This window comes from Molossus molossus, unplaced genomic scaffold (genome assembly GCF_014108415.1).
Source record: "Molossus molossus isolate mMolMol1 unplaced genomic scaffold, mMolMol1.p scaffold_m16_p_19, whole genome shotgun sequence".
Classification (NCBI taxonomy): Eukaryota; Metazoa; Chordata; class Mammalia; order Chiroptera; family Molossidae; genus Molossus; species Molossus molossus.
In genome coordinates this window covers 39,892,041-39,906,534 of record NW_023425354.1, presented here as the reverse complement: position 1 = coordinate 39,906,534, position 14,494 = coordinate 39,892,041, and the positions used below count along the sequence as shown (strand labels likewise).

Here is a 14,494-nt window from a genome sequence, read left to right as displayed (position 1 = left end):
TAAAATTTTTTCCAAAAATTACATTTGGTCCTCCTTACAAGCACAAAATCCAATTCAATTCTAATACTAAAACTACTAAATGAAAACAAACCAAAACCAAAAAGTCATCAGCCTTAGCATTTATTTGATTATTAAACAATAACCAGTATCTACTTCTTATGTAGTCAAACAGAAAAAGAAAAAAAATCATTTGGTAACACTCCATTATTTCAGGTTTTGGTATTACATCTTTACTACAGCATAAACTCTCTTGTGAAACTTATTCTTCTAAATTAATTAAATTATCTAATACGTATTACAAAAACGAAATTTATATATCAATACTTTAATTGTTCTCTGAAACCACACTATTCTTGAATGTAGTTCTCTCCAACCGGCTTATTATAGATTAGTATCTGTACATATGTATAATGAGTTCAATCAAAATGTCATGTAAACAAAGAAATATCCATATTCTATACAGTAAAACCTCAATATAATGAACTAATTCGGGCAAGGGGGTGTCTGTCCCCTGAAGCTAAAAGTATATTATATAATAAAGTAGGTTTTCTGAATGCCTATGTTAAAAAATTGACAAATTAGTTTATTTTTACTCATGTAGACACATTTATATAATTAAAATTAACTGTATATGAAAAGTTTAACTTCACAGAAAAGTTTTCTATACGTATTACTGTAATTTTATATTTATACTGGATAGGTCTAATAAATGCATGTATTCACCAGTCATGGAGAGTAAACAAATACACACATCTGGGGCTTGACCTAGTGCATGTAGGCTGGCACAAGTTAAAACTGCTGCAGAAAGTCACACCAAGCAAGAGTAGAACCAATTACCGTGCCAGATTCGGTGTGATCATGTGCTCATCATTTGCCAAACTTTACAAAAATCATTGACTCTTGGATTTAAATATGTAGACTATAGTTGTAGGTATGAAAATTTAAAAAATAAAATAAGCCCTGGCCGGTTTGGCTCAGCAGTTAGTCAGCCTGTGGTCCGGAGAGACCTGGGTTCAGTTCCCGCTAAGGGTGTGTACCTCAGTTGCAGTTTGTCCCCCGCCCGGGTTGGTCATGCGGGAGGCAGCCACTCGATGTGTCCCTTTCACGTAGATGTTTCTCTCTCTCTCTCTCCCTCCCACTCTATATGAACAAAAAATGGAAAAATGTCCTCGGGTGAGGATAAAAAATAATAAAAAAATAAAATAAAAGGCCTGACTGGTTTGGCTCAGCAGTTAGAGTCGGCCCTCCAACCAAAGAGTCACAGGGTCGATTCCTGATCAAGGGCATGTACCTCAGTTGTGGGTCCACATCCTGCTGATGGATGTGTCTCTCTCACATCAATGTTTCTATCTCTCTCTCTCTCCCTCCCTTCTACTCTATCTAAAACAAAAATCAATGAAAAAATATCCTCAGGTGGGGATTAAAAAAATAAATAAAACATAGTTGTAAGTAATGTAACATTTATTTATGTTGACAAAATTACTACAGTATTTTTTCTAACATATGCCTATTTGCTAAAATTTGTTAAAAATAACAGTTAATAACCTGTTAATTTAATTATAAGCAAATCTTGGTTAAAGGAGTTCTAAAATTAACAGGGTGTTAATTTTCACATATGACACACGGACCAGAAATTTTGTCTGTTAAATCCAAAGTACATTAAATCGAGGTCTGCAAAATCAAGGGTTTACTGTACTTTCTATTGCTAGCAATAAAGTTCCTCTACTATAGAACATTTCTTTCCTAAAATAGCAAATTTTCACATCTTCTTCTTAAAATCCTTTTGCTCTTGATTAAAGTTTTATGGCACTACTTATTGAATTGAACATTCATACATAACATACAAAAATATTTTGTTCATACCTAAACTGAAGATAAAAGGATCTTTCCATTACTCTATTTTCAAATTATATGTGCTTTTCTAAATAGAAAACTATCACCTCTAACAATTATATATATCAAAGTAAAGAATCTGAAAGTGGGACATATTATATTGTCCCTCTGGGACTCAGAACCCTTTTGAAACAAACTAACTGCAATACAGTACTCCTATAATGTGATGATTCTGATAAAATATCAGTCATCATCAACCATGTACACAGCATGAGATTACTTAAAAACTACATATTAAATACTATAACACAGAACCCTTGAAACAAAACCTATTCAAATACTGTACTCCTGTAATATGATGGTCCCTATAAAACATTACTATCATCATATACCATTTACACAGCATGAGATTACTTAAACACTATATATTAAATACTCTAATACATGCCATACAGAGTTTGTGCCACAATGAAGAGTAAAGTTTCTTTATATAGTACAATACAGGCTAATTAGTCATTTTAGTCTTCTTCTTTTTTTTTTTATCCTCACCCGAGGATATTTTTCCATTTTTTGTACAGATAGAGTGGGAGGGAGAGAGAGGAAGGGAGAGAGAGAGAGAGAAACATCGACGTGAAGGGACACATCGAGTGGCTGCCACCCGCACGACCAACCAGGGCCGGGGACAAACTGCAACCGAGGTACGTGCCCTTAGCTGGAACCGAACCCTGGTCTCTCCGGACCGCAGGTCGACGCTCTAACCGCTGAGCCAAACTGGCCAGGGCAGTCATTTTAGTCTTTACAGTCAAGAACATGTATGCTTTTGGCAAAGAGACAAAGCTTTTCCAATTCTGAGTAACACTATATTCCAAGTATAAAAAATAAAAACCTTGATCTTGTTTAGTAACGCTATTCATCAACTTTTTCTGAAACCTTTCTCAGTCTCAGTGAGAATTGGAAATCAATCTAAAATACAAACTAGAGACTCACATCTACTGCACACTGAAATTTTATTTTATTTTTTAAATATGTGTGTGTGTATATATTTTATCCTCACCCGAGGACATTCTTCCGTTTTTCGTTCAGATAGAGTGGGAGGAAGAGAGAGTGGAGGAAAGAGAGAGAGAAACATCAGCATGAAAGGGACACATGAGTGGCTGCCACCCGCACCACCAACCAGGCCCGGGGACAAACTGCAACCGAACGCGCCCTTAGCAGGAACCAAACCCAGGTCTCTCTGAACTGCAGGTCGACACTCTAACCGCTGAGCCAAACCGGCCAGGGCTAAACATGTTTTTATTGCCCTGTCCAGTTTGGCTCAGCAGTTACAGAGTGGGCCACCTACCAAAGAGTTTTGGGTTCGATTCCGGTCAAGGTCATGTACCTCAGTTGCGGTTTGGTCCTGGCCCTGGTTGGGGTTGTGCAGGAGGCAATCAATCGACGTGTCTTTCTCACATTAATGTTTCTTTCCCTCTCCCTCTCTCCCTCACTTTGTTGGAAGATGGAAGAATGTCCTTGGGTGAGGATTTAAAATAAATAAATATGTTTTTATTGATTTTTTTAGAGAGAGAGGAAGGGAGAGAGAGAGAAATATCAATGTGAGAGAAACATTGGTCAACTGCCTCCTGCAGGTCCCCAGGGCATGTGCCCTGACGGGAAATCAAACCAGGGCCTCTCAGTCCTCAATCTACTGAGCCACTCCAGCCAGGCTGCACACTAAAATTTTAAAAATACAGTTGACCCTTGAACAACACAGGTTTAAACTACAAGGGTTTGTTCATACATGAATTTTCAATAAATACCTCTCCTGTTTTTGATCTGTGGTTGGGAATGTCCACGGATGTGGAAGGCCAACTATATGCACTGATCTACTGTACACCATTTTATATAGGGATTTGAGCATCCATGGATTTTGGTACCCTTAGGGGATCCTGGAACCAATGCCCTGCGTATACCAAGGGTCAACTTAAGTTTTAGGGGAGTCAAAAGTTACAAGTGAATTTTCCACTATGCAGGAGAGGTCAGCACCCCTAAATTTCATGTCATTCAAGGGTCAACTATATACTTAATATATTTATTTAATACATTTAAATAGGCACATAATAAATCTTATTAAAACATATACTGCAATTAACATTTTAAAATTAAATCTACCAAATAAAAATTTTTTAAATGTTCTTAATATGTTTCAAATAGTTTCCTTTTTTAAAAAATAAATGCTGCAATTCATCAGAAACTGTACTCACACACATAGAATGTGGCACTACATATGTGATAACACATGTTCCCCAATATAAAAACCTCAGAAGTTGTCATCACACCCAAAACTGCTGATACTTTGCCCAGGATCTTTGAGAAGAGTCCTCAGTACACTACAAGCTTATTAGGAAAGATAAACATGTACAACATAACTACCAAACAGACTAGCAACTAGAGACTGATAAGTGGGGTTGTTAAAAGAAAAAGAAAAAAACAGACAACCATAGTCCTTCTTCAAAGACATGCAATCAGAAGTAAAATAGATGAATTGAAAAAGTAATTTCAAAAAAATTTAACTGGGTACCCAGAACACATAAAAATACAGAAAAAAAAATGTTTCCCATGCAGTGCTTTACTTACACACCGCAACCATGATATTTCCCGTTATTTTTCATTTTTAACAACTGTTACTATGACCTACTAAATTGAATTCACAAGCCACTAATGGGTCACAATCTAAAGTCTGAAAAGCACTGGCTCATAGGAACTGACAATCACTGGAAGGTCCTTGTTTTCCCTATGAATATCTAGTTTTAGAAAACTACTCGGGAGGTGGAAAGAATGAAAAGACAATTCCTCCAGGGCAGGGACCGTGTATTACTGGCACATAATCATCACTCAATGTGTGCTGAAGAAATATATGGTGGAATATAAAGCACTTTTTTTTAAACCTTACCCGAGGACATTTTTCCATTTTTATTCAGATTGAGAGAGAGAGAGAGAGAGAGAGAAACATCGATGTGAAAGGGACACATCGAGTGGCTGCCTCCCGCATGACCCAACCAGGACCGGGGACAAACGGCAACTGAGGTAAGTGCCCTTAGCAAGAACCGAACCTGGGTCTCTCAGGACCACAGGCTGATGCTCTAACTACTGAACAACCGGCCAGGGTTATAAAGCACTTTCAAGGTGAAGACACACCTACAAAGGATACCTTAAAATAAATAAATAAATGAACGAATGAATGAATGAATGATTAGGAAAGCCTGAGTACTTTGCATGCCTTCAAAACCAAGGATGGTGAAAAGAGTTCCAGGCTGTAATACCAAATGACCCTTAAACAAATGAAGCACCAAAAGGAAAGGAAGTTTGTTCTTTAGGATAGGCTTTATATCCATCCATAACAGAAAAAAGAAAAATCACTTGTATAACTACATAATAGCCCATTACAGGTTCAAAAAGCTTATAAGCTACCCTTGGATAGAAATTCTAACCATTTCTTTCAAATATGAATGTCAAACTCCAAATGTGTAAATTCAACTTCAAATCAAAATTATGGAGGGCAATTCATTCTTAAATATTAAATCCCCTGTATCCATTTATAAACATTTAGTGTGTGATAGCCAAAAACTTAATGAGTGCTTACTATGTACCGAGCAATATGTTAAGTACTTAAAAAGGGTTATCCCATTTAAACCTAACAACCTTGTAAAGTGGATACTACCTTCATTTTATAGATGGGGAAAGTGAGGCTTAAAAGTTACATAAACAAGTTCACCAGCTAATAAATGGTGAAATTAAGATATAGTAAGTGCCAGTTTTATTATCATTGGTGGCTGCAAATCAGAATGTTTTGTTCCATTCCATTATTTGTTAATGCTTTTCTCAGAAACTAAACTTTGCATATCTTTCTGAATGAAGTGATTCATCTACTTCTAAATCTGTACAAAACTATAATACTGAAAAATTTTATCAAAAGGAAAAATTAGCCCCTTCTCAGCTTTAAAGATAAATTAGAGGCTAATTAAATGTAGTTATCTTATAAATAACAATATCATTAACACTGGCATTTTTAACAAACTATTTATCTGTTATGCAAAGTATTTAGCAACCTGTACTTTTATTTACCTTATTTACATGCCAAGTACTTATATTTTGAAAAACTTTGCCACCTTTTTATAGGCCATTTATTTCAGAACAAAAAGTCTGCTTCTAGCACAAATGGAAGAGACTGATATAGAAATAATTGTTACCAAATGTTGACAGAGTACATCCCAATTGAAAATTGTTTCTAGTCCATCCACACAATTTTTAAATTCATGTTGACTTTTTAGAAGAAACAAGACATCTTAAATGAAATTAAATATTATTTTTATCACTAAAAAATTTGAACCCAACAACAAAATGGAATGAAATAATACAGACTTGTATCTTTTTCACTTACATTTTAGAATTTGGAATTAAAAAATAATCCAGCCATGAATATAAGTACAGAAACCTAAAGGAAGATGAACATATGCTGACACTCTGATTAATGAAACAAGTCCAATTTTATGCAAGACTTGATACAGAAATAACACTTTTGGAAGAAATTCATTCATATATGATCCTGAACTTAACAGCAGCCATAACTAATTCATACAAAAAAAGCTCTTAATTTCAAAAAGGTTAAATTAGTATTGGTATCATTATAATAACCTGGTTATTATTTAACAAGAAAGAAGGGGAGACTAGATAATATAGGCATGCCATTTACACAGCTTTGCCAGAAAGCTGAAGTTAATACTCCCAAGATCTGTTCCCCACAAATCGATGGAGAAAGAGACTGAACAGACACATACCCAGTAAGCTCTGGGTGCCATGAGAAGGTTCCTGCCTGTCAATCATACCTGGGAACAGGTAACTGGCCAGACTAGGCATGGCCACTGCAAGGGCACAAAATCTGAGATATTTAAACTCCTGTACAAAGGAAGTTCCCTGTCTTGGCTCTTGGCTCTCTTGGGACTCCTAGTGCAGGGGGCACACTCTCATGCATTCGCTCAAGATCATGTGGTATGCACACAATGGACTGATGAACTGGATCTAGCCTAATGCTACATCATATTCAACTCCATCATGGAATGAAAGCTCTGGACACTGGCTCTGCTTCTTGCTCTACTGAACCCACAGCTGCATGTTTTCCAGGACTAACTTAAGGGAACTGTGACTTTGCAAACCAAGGAATATAACTCTACGCAAATAAAAACCACTCATTCTCCCATGCGAGTCTTAGAAAATTCCTTTTCTCAAGATAAAGCAAGAACCCCACTCCGATTAGTGACAGAGAAATCCGACCCACTCAATTCTCCGGCAACAGTATGAGTGCAATTATTGTTAAGTAATAGAGACTACTGAAAACAAAAAGAGATACAATGGAAAAATTAACTTTTTGGTTTTTTTCAGAGAGAGGAAGGGAGAGATAGGAACATCGATGTGAAAGAGAAACCGATTGGCTGCCTCCTGCACGCCCCCTCCTGGGGATTGAGCCCACAACCCAGGCATGTGCCCTGACCTGGAATAGAACCAGGACCTCTCAGTCCATGGGATGGGGCCTAATCCACTGAGCAACACTAGCCAGGCAACTTACTTTTTTTTTTTAAATCCTCACCTGAGGACATGCTTAGAGAGGGAGGGGGAGAGAGAGACAGAGAGAGACAAAGAGAGAGAGAGTGAGAGAAAGAGATAGAGAGAGAAATATCAGATAGGTTCCTTGGTTGTTTTTTTAATTTTTAATTTTTTTATCCTCACAAAAGGATATTTTTCCATATTTTATTCAGATGGGGGGGGGGGGAGAGAGAGAGAGAAACATCGACATGAAAGGGACACATTGAGTGTTTGCTACCCGCACGATCCACCTAGGGCCAGGGACAAACTGCAACCGAGGTACATGCCCTTAGCAGGAACCAAACCCAGGTCTCTCCAGACCGCAGGCCAACGCTCTAACCACTAGGCAAAACCGGCCAGGGCTAGGTTGCCTTCTGTAAGGTCCCCAAATGGGGATCAAACCAGCAACCCACCAGGAATAGAACCAGCAACCTTTCAGTGCACAGAACAACACTCAACCGAGTCATTCCGGCCAGGTGAAAAATTAACTGACTTTAATTTAATACACAAATCAATCAAGGGGGGAAGAAAATAGACAGAATTTATTTCCAGGTAATTAGAACTGATCTCAACTCTAATTTCAATGCCAGTAGTTGGACCCTAGATAACTCTTGGGTTTATTAAGTATTCATATTTACTAAGTACCAATTAATTTTTAAAACAAATTATATTCTTCATGGTTGGTGAAGAGCATCCAGTCTTTCTGGTATTCTGTAACTAATCAGTTTCTTTTTTACTAGTGAGATGGCATCATAACACGAAACCAAATATCATGTATATATATGCCTTGATATACAGAAAGCTTGTTTTATATTTAATGCACATTCGATTAATTGCCATATCCACAGTTCTCCCAAAATCTGTATTATAGAAAATATAATAATTACTTTCTATTCAGTTCACTCATACTTTTGGTCCTAATGTGCATTGTTGTTTTTCTTAAAAGTCTCTCAGAATTTAAATTTGTTTGAGAAACTATTCCTTAGTCATTTAAATTTGTTTGAGAAACTATTCCTTAGTTTAGAAAGAACTTTTTTAGTTACTGTCAAGATAATCTTAGACTATTCAAAGCCTTTAAACCCAATTGATTCTAAGAAATTCTTCCATCTATAAAACATGAGAATTACAACCAAATTAACAAATCAGAATCAGAATGCCAAAAATTAAGTCATTAAAAGGGAATCCAGAGACAGGGCCAGTTGTGAAAGAACAGGAAGTGATGTACACTGCCATTTTGTAGATGAACTATTTAGTATCAGAAGTACCATACTAATCTGAAATCAACCAACCCAGACTAAAAGCTCTCAGTATTATCTTTCTGACAGTGGCATCAGAGGTCGGCTAAAACAACCCTACCCTCCAGCAGTTTTTCCTTAATAATGAATTTATCTAATTGATCATGAACATACTTTTACCACTTTTAGCAGAATTACTACCAGCTAAGAAAAACAAGGTTTCTTTTTAGTTGTCTTAAAGAGTACCTTTTAGTTCTAACATGCTGAACTATAGCAAATAGTTTACCTGTATCTTGTGTACATCCTTAAGTTTGGTAACCTTTATTGATAAATCTTCTCTGCCTGCATCTTTACAAGATAAAAAGTCAATCTTTACTTCAGCAGTAGTTTATACATGATAGTATATATGAATTATCAACCACAAACCATAACATAGAGAATTAGACTTTATGGAATAATTTGCCATCTAGGGAGGGGGAAACTCTACATGCCACAACATGCAGCTTTGTGTCATGAAATAAAGATTTATGAGAAGTGCTGTTAAAAGTTAAAACAAATCCAAAAGAATAAAGAAAGCAAGAATCCATGTTCTGAGAAAAATAATAAAACCAATTTAACAGACAATTAATGTCTCCCTGTATCAAAATCATGAAATAAGATGACAGAAACTAAATTAGTGCCTAACACTCCTACTACTAACATCTTTAAATTTGTCTTAAAATAGGTTTCAAAATGCAAACAAACAAACATATACAAAAACACCACAATAGCTCTTATGGATATTAAATGTAGATAGTATTTGAAAGTATTTAAAAATAAGTCACCCATTAATTGAAGCTTAAACACCAAATAACAACTTCTTACTAAATTATCAAGACAACTCATATCTGTACAAACATATTTTTAGTTATCTTCATTGTTTTGTGAAAAATTTATTTCATACTATGAATATTCATTTATGGAACATTTTGAAATCACTTTATCAGTAAATTTAAATACCAAAGAAAAAAGTATCAACAGCAGACTTCAAGACTACTCTTCAGTAATAAAATACACTAGGCTAACACACTTTCAGAATGTCAAAATATTTATTTTATTTATTTCTACTCTACTAAAGGATGAAACCAACAAGTACTACTGTAAACCAGACAAGAGGATTTCTCTTAAACAAATATGGAGCAAAAGAAGTGGAAAAACAACTTACTGACACAGAATATAGATACTTTCACAGCATAATTAAAGCAAATTACAGTGTTTGTTTGTTTGTTTGTTTTTCTTTTCCTTAAGAAACACAGCATTTGCTACAGAAAGATTTGTAACCTAATCAAAGTTTTCAAAATTTTCCAATTTCGGTGTCACACAAAATAGCATTAACCCTAAAAATTCACAGCTCAGGGAAGAATGTCCATCAGACGGCCTGTTTGTATACAATGATCTTTAATAATTCTTCAAGAACTACAAAGTCATAGGAAGAAACGAAAAGGAAAATTAAGGAGTAGGAGGTACAAAGTTATCTTATTTGAATCCTAACGAAAACCTAATATGCTCACACACAAAAATGTCAATCCAGTGTTTGAGAGCGAGAGACATTAAAACTGTTCTAACATGGCAGGGTCCCTCTCGAGAAGCCTTATCCCCCAACAATAATAACAGGAACAGATATACTTTCCAGAAGCAGATCTCAGGGGAAGAGTATTAAACCGGTACTGTTATCGATTTAAATCCAAAGGAAAAAGAGTAACCTTTCCAAGGGAAGCGCCATTACTTCCCTCTCCTGCTCCCCCTCCCTTCAGTGTATACACGGGCCTGTATATGAAGAAACTGTCTTGGACTTCTGCAGCATTGCAGCAGACTCAAGGATGGGGTAGGGGGAAGGGGAGGGGGGGAAAAACGCTCCCATCACCCCCTCACCCTCCACATAAGAGGGGTATAGATTTCCTGGGGGGTGGGGATCCACCCAGCAGGCTACCCAGAGCAGTCTCCCTTCCCGAGAACACAGACACTACAAAGGAGAGGAGCAGAGGGACCAGAAGCGAAAGGGACCTCGCGCCTTTTAAATCGGGGTGCACATCTACCCCGTCTCCCTCTGAGGGCCACACCTTCCTCGAGGCATCCCCTTCCACCACCCCTTCCGGTGACCCTCAGGAAAGAGAAAAGTAATTGCTCTTGCCCCTCAAAACAGGAGGGCGTCCACCTCACCAGCTTCTTCACCCCACCCACTGAATCACAGACCCTCCTTGTCTCCCTCCCCCACTCCACCCCCACATCCCTTCTTCCGCCCAGAGGCCAGAGTGGGCCGAATTTCCCCGCCCCCTCCAAGTCTCCCTTTCCCAAAGCAGAGGTGCCCTTACCCTTTCGCCGACAGGTCTGGGGCGGAGTAGGCAGGCGCAGCCCCCTACAGCGCTGGGGTAGCCGCTACGCTGGAAGGCGAGGAGTGAGGAGGAGGAGGGGGCCTGGCGACACACCGCCGCCCCCCCCCCAGGAGCCCCAGCGAGCCGCCCAGCCCAAGCTCTGCGACAAGGGGCGGGGGGGGGGGGCGAGGGGACGACCGGGGTCGAGGAGGCGCCCTCAGCGCTTGGGCTCGGCTAAGATGGCGCGGGGAAGTGCCGGGAGCCGCCGCCACTTCGGGGGAACCGGCCCGGGCCTCGGCCGCCTTCCGTTCTCACACAGCCGAGGCCCTGTCGGTCCCCCGCCGCGGCCCCTCGGCGGGCGGGCCCACGCACAACCCTCTGCCACCAGCACCACCACCCCAGGGAAGGGGGCGCTCACAAAGGGAAGAGAGGCCGCGGGCCGGCCGGCGGGGCGGGGTCCCCAGGGGCCGGGAGGCCTTAGAGGTTCGCGGGTGCCTGGCGCTCTCGGCCCGCGAAGGGCGCAGGCAAGCGGGACCCCTCCTCTCTCCTCAGGCAGGCGGCGGCACCAACTCACTCTCTTTGCCACCCTCCCTCTCTCTCTCCGAGCCCTGAAGCCACAGAACCCCGCCGCTGCCCGGGTTCCCCCCCCTTCCCCGACACCACTCCCCTCCTCCCGACAGTCATCCCAGTCTCCGATCTCGCGAGATTTCCCGCCTGACAGGCCGGACCCCGCGCGAGACACGACTGCGTACCCGTGCACGACCTCACGGGAGCGCGCAACTACTTGCACTGGGCGGAGCCTCCAGAGTGGCCCTGATCCCCAGCCTCTGTCCAGCCTGGCCTCACTCTTCTGGAAGCTTTCTTATGCCTCGCCCGCATCAGGTGTATTCCTGTCACACTAAAATCTGAGAAAGAAAAGCTTATCTCTTCCTTCCATTTTCCCATCCGCCCACCATTGGTTCTGCTATTGAGAAGTTTACCCTGACATGTAGAATATCCCATTCTTACATACCTTAGTTCAACCCCTCCGTGGAATTAAGAGGTAGACTGGTCAGCGTAATCAGTATATAATTGAGTTTTTAAGATTCTAATAGTTTATAATAATTTTTGGAAAGGTAATGAGAGTTAGAAATACAGAGCTAAGCCACTCTGTATGTTGGTGACGGTAGAAAAGAGAAATTCTTTTTTTTTTTTTTTTTTTATCCTCACCCGAGGACATTTTTCCATTTTTTGTACAGACAGAGTGGGAGGGAGAGAGAGGAAGAGAGAGAGAGGGAAACATCGATGTGAAAGGGACACATCGAGTGGCTGCCACCCGCACGACCAACCAGGGCCGGGGACAAACTGCAACCAAGGTACATGCCCTTAGTGGGAACCGAACCCGGGTCTCTCCAGACCGCAGGCCGACGCTCTAACCGCTGAGCCAAACTGGCCAGGGCGAAAAGAGAAATTCTTGAAAAGCTTTTGTGGATTTTTTTTAGTAGGTTGAGTGATGAGAAATTTTTTAAACAAGAGCAGTCAACAGAATCCTTAAAAGTACTAATTCAGAAAATAAATAGAGCCTCTCGTGTGTGTGTGTGTGTGTGTGTGTGTGTGTGGTGAAAACTTTTTTTTAGGGAAAAACCCCTTCCGTGGACTACAAAGAGCAATTTTACACAAGAACTGAAAGATGTGTCCAAAATGCAGTCTTTAAAAAAAATCTCGGTTCTTGCCCTGGCCAGTTTGGCCCAGCGGTTAGAGCGTCAACCTGAAGTCCAGAAAAAAAACCGGGTTTGGTTCCTGCTAAGGGCACGTGCCTCCGTTGCAGTTTGTCCCCGGCCCTGGTTGGGCCGTGTGGGTGGCAGCCACTCGATGTGTCCCTTTCACATCGATGTTTCTCTCTCTTTCTTCCTCTCTCTCCCTCCCACTCTATCTGAACAAAAAATGGAAAAATGTCCTCGGGTAAGGATAAAAAAATAAATAAAGGTCTCGGTTCTTCAACCAACAAAACTGATATAAATATATTTGTTGTATAGGATTTATGAGTAAAAATGTACTCCAAAACAATTATTGGAAGATACAATAAACTGGGAAAGTAAACTGCTGTGATCAGAAACACAAGCTATCTGCTTCAGTGGGATATACAAATTATTTGTTCCAAAGATTCTCTTAGTTAAAGGCCCTTGTTCTGAGTCAGCCATTCCTCTTTTCACCTACATTGTCAAACACTCTCAAACGGCAACTGCCCCTCAGTATAAAAAATACGCCTTTGCCCTCACCACTGTGCCTCAGTTGGTTAGAGTGTCATCCTGTACCCCACAGGGTGGCGAGTTTGATTCCTGATCAGGGCACATACCCAGGTTTTCAGGTTCAATCCCCGGTTGAGGCACATGGGGAGGGCAACTGGTCAATGTTTCTCACATCGATGTTTCTCTCCCTCACTTCCTCCCTCTAAGATCAATAAAAAAGAAAAAAGCAGTGTTTAAGTTCTAAATATTCATCAAGAACATTTCTTTCTTTTTTTTATCCTCACCTGAGGACATTTTTGCATCCATGTTCGAATAGAGCAGGAAGGTGAGAGGGAGGGAGAGAGAAACATCGATGTGAGAGAGACATCTATGTGAGAGACACACACCCACTGGCCGCCACCCACACAACTCCATGGGGACAGGGACAAACTGCAACCAAGGCATGCACCCCCAGCGGGAACCAAACCCAGAACTTTCCGGATCCGCGGGCCAACGCTCCAACCGCTGAGCCAAACTGGCCAGGGCAAGAATATTTGTTTCTTAAGAGAACATAGTAAAAAAAAATGCACATCCAGCCAGTGTGGCTCAGTGGTTGAGCATCAACCCATGCACCAAGAGGTCACTGGTTTGATTCCCAGTCAGGACACATGCCCAGATTGTGGGCCCAATCCCCAGTGGGGGGCGTGCAGGAGGCGGCCAATCGATGTGTCTCTTTCACGTGGATGTTTCTCTCTCCCTCTTTCTCTCTTCTTCTCTCTCCCTCCCACTCTATCTGAACAAAAAACGAGAAAATGTCCTCGGGTGAGGATAAAAAATAAAAGAAGAAAGAAAAAGAAAAAAGAGTAAGATAGAATAATAAACCTCCATGTGCCCATCACCCAGCTTCAACTATTATCAACACTTTATCATTCTTGTTTTACTTATTCTCTTACCTATTTTCCCTCCTGATTTTTTAAAATATGTTTTTATTGATTTTTTAGAGAGAGAAGAAGGGGGAGAGAGATAGAAACATCAATGTGAGAGAGACACATCGATCAGCTGACTTCTGCACGCACCCTACTGGGGATCAACCCCACACCTGGGCTTGTGCCCTGACAGTAAACTGCACAAGGACCTCTCAGTCCATGGGAGGATGCTCAATCCACTAAGCCACACCAGCCAGGCCCTCCTGATGTGTTTGTGGTTTTTTTTAATCTTCACCCAAGGATATTCTTCCATCTATCTTCAG

At 40.4% G+C, this 14,494-nt stretch overlaps 1 protein-coding gene across 6 annotated transcripts in view; it reads right to left on the bottom strand.

Moving 5' to 3' along the window:
• TAOK1 (TAO kinase 1) overlaps positions 1–11,149 on the bottom strand; it is a 149,805-nt gene extending 138,656 nt beyond the window's left edge. For 5 of the 6 annotated variants that reach the window (XR_004960429.1, XM_036269938.1, XM_036269934.1 and 2 more), the window contains exon 1: positions 8,974–9,035. The gene's annotated coding sequence lies outside the window, so the exon portion shown is untranslated. Of the gene's footprint in view, positions 1–8,973; positions 9,036–11,038 lie in introns of those variants that run through there. The other variant, XM_036269936.1, reaches the window with a different exon arrangement.
• Positions 11,150–14,494: the final 3,345 nt, after the last annotated feature.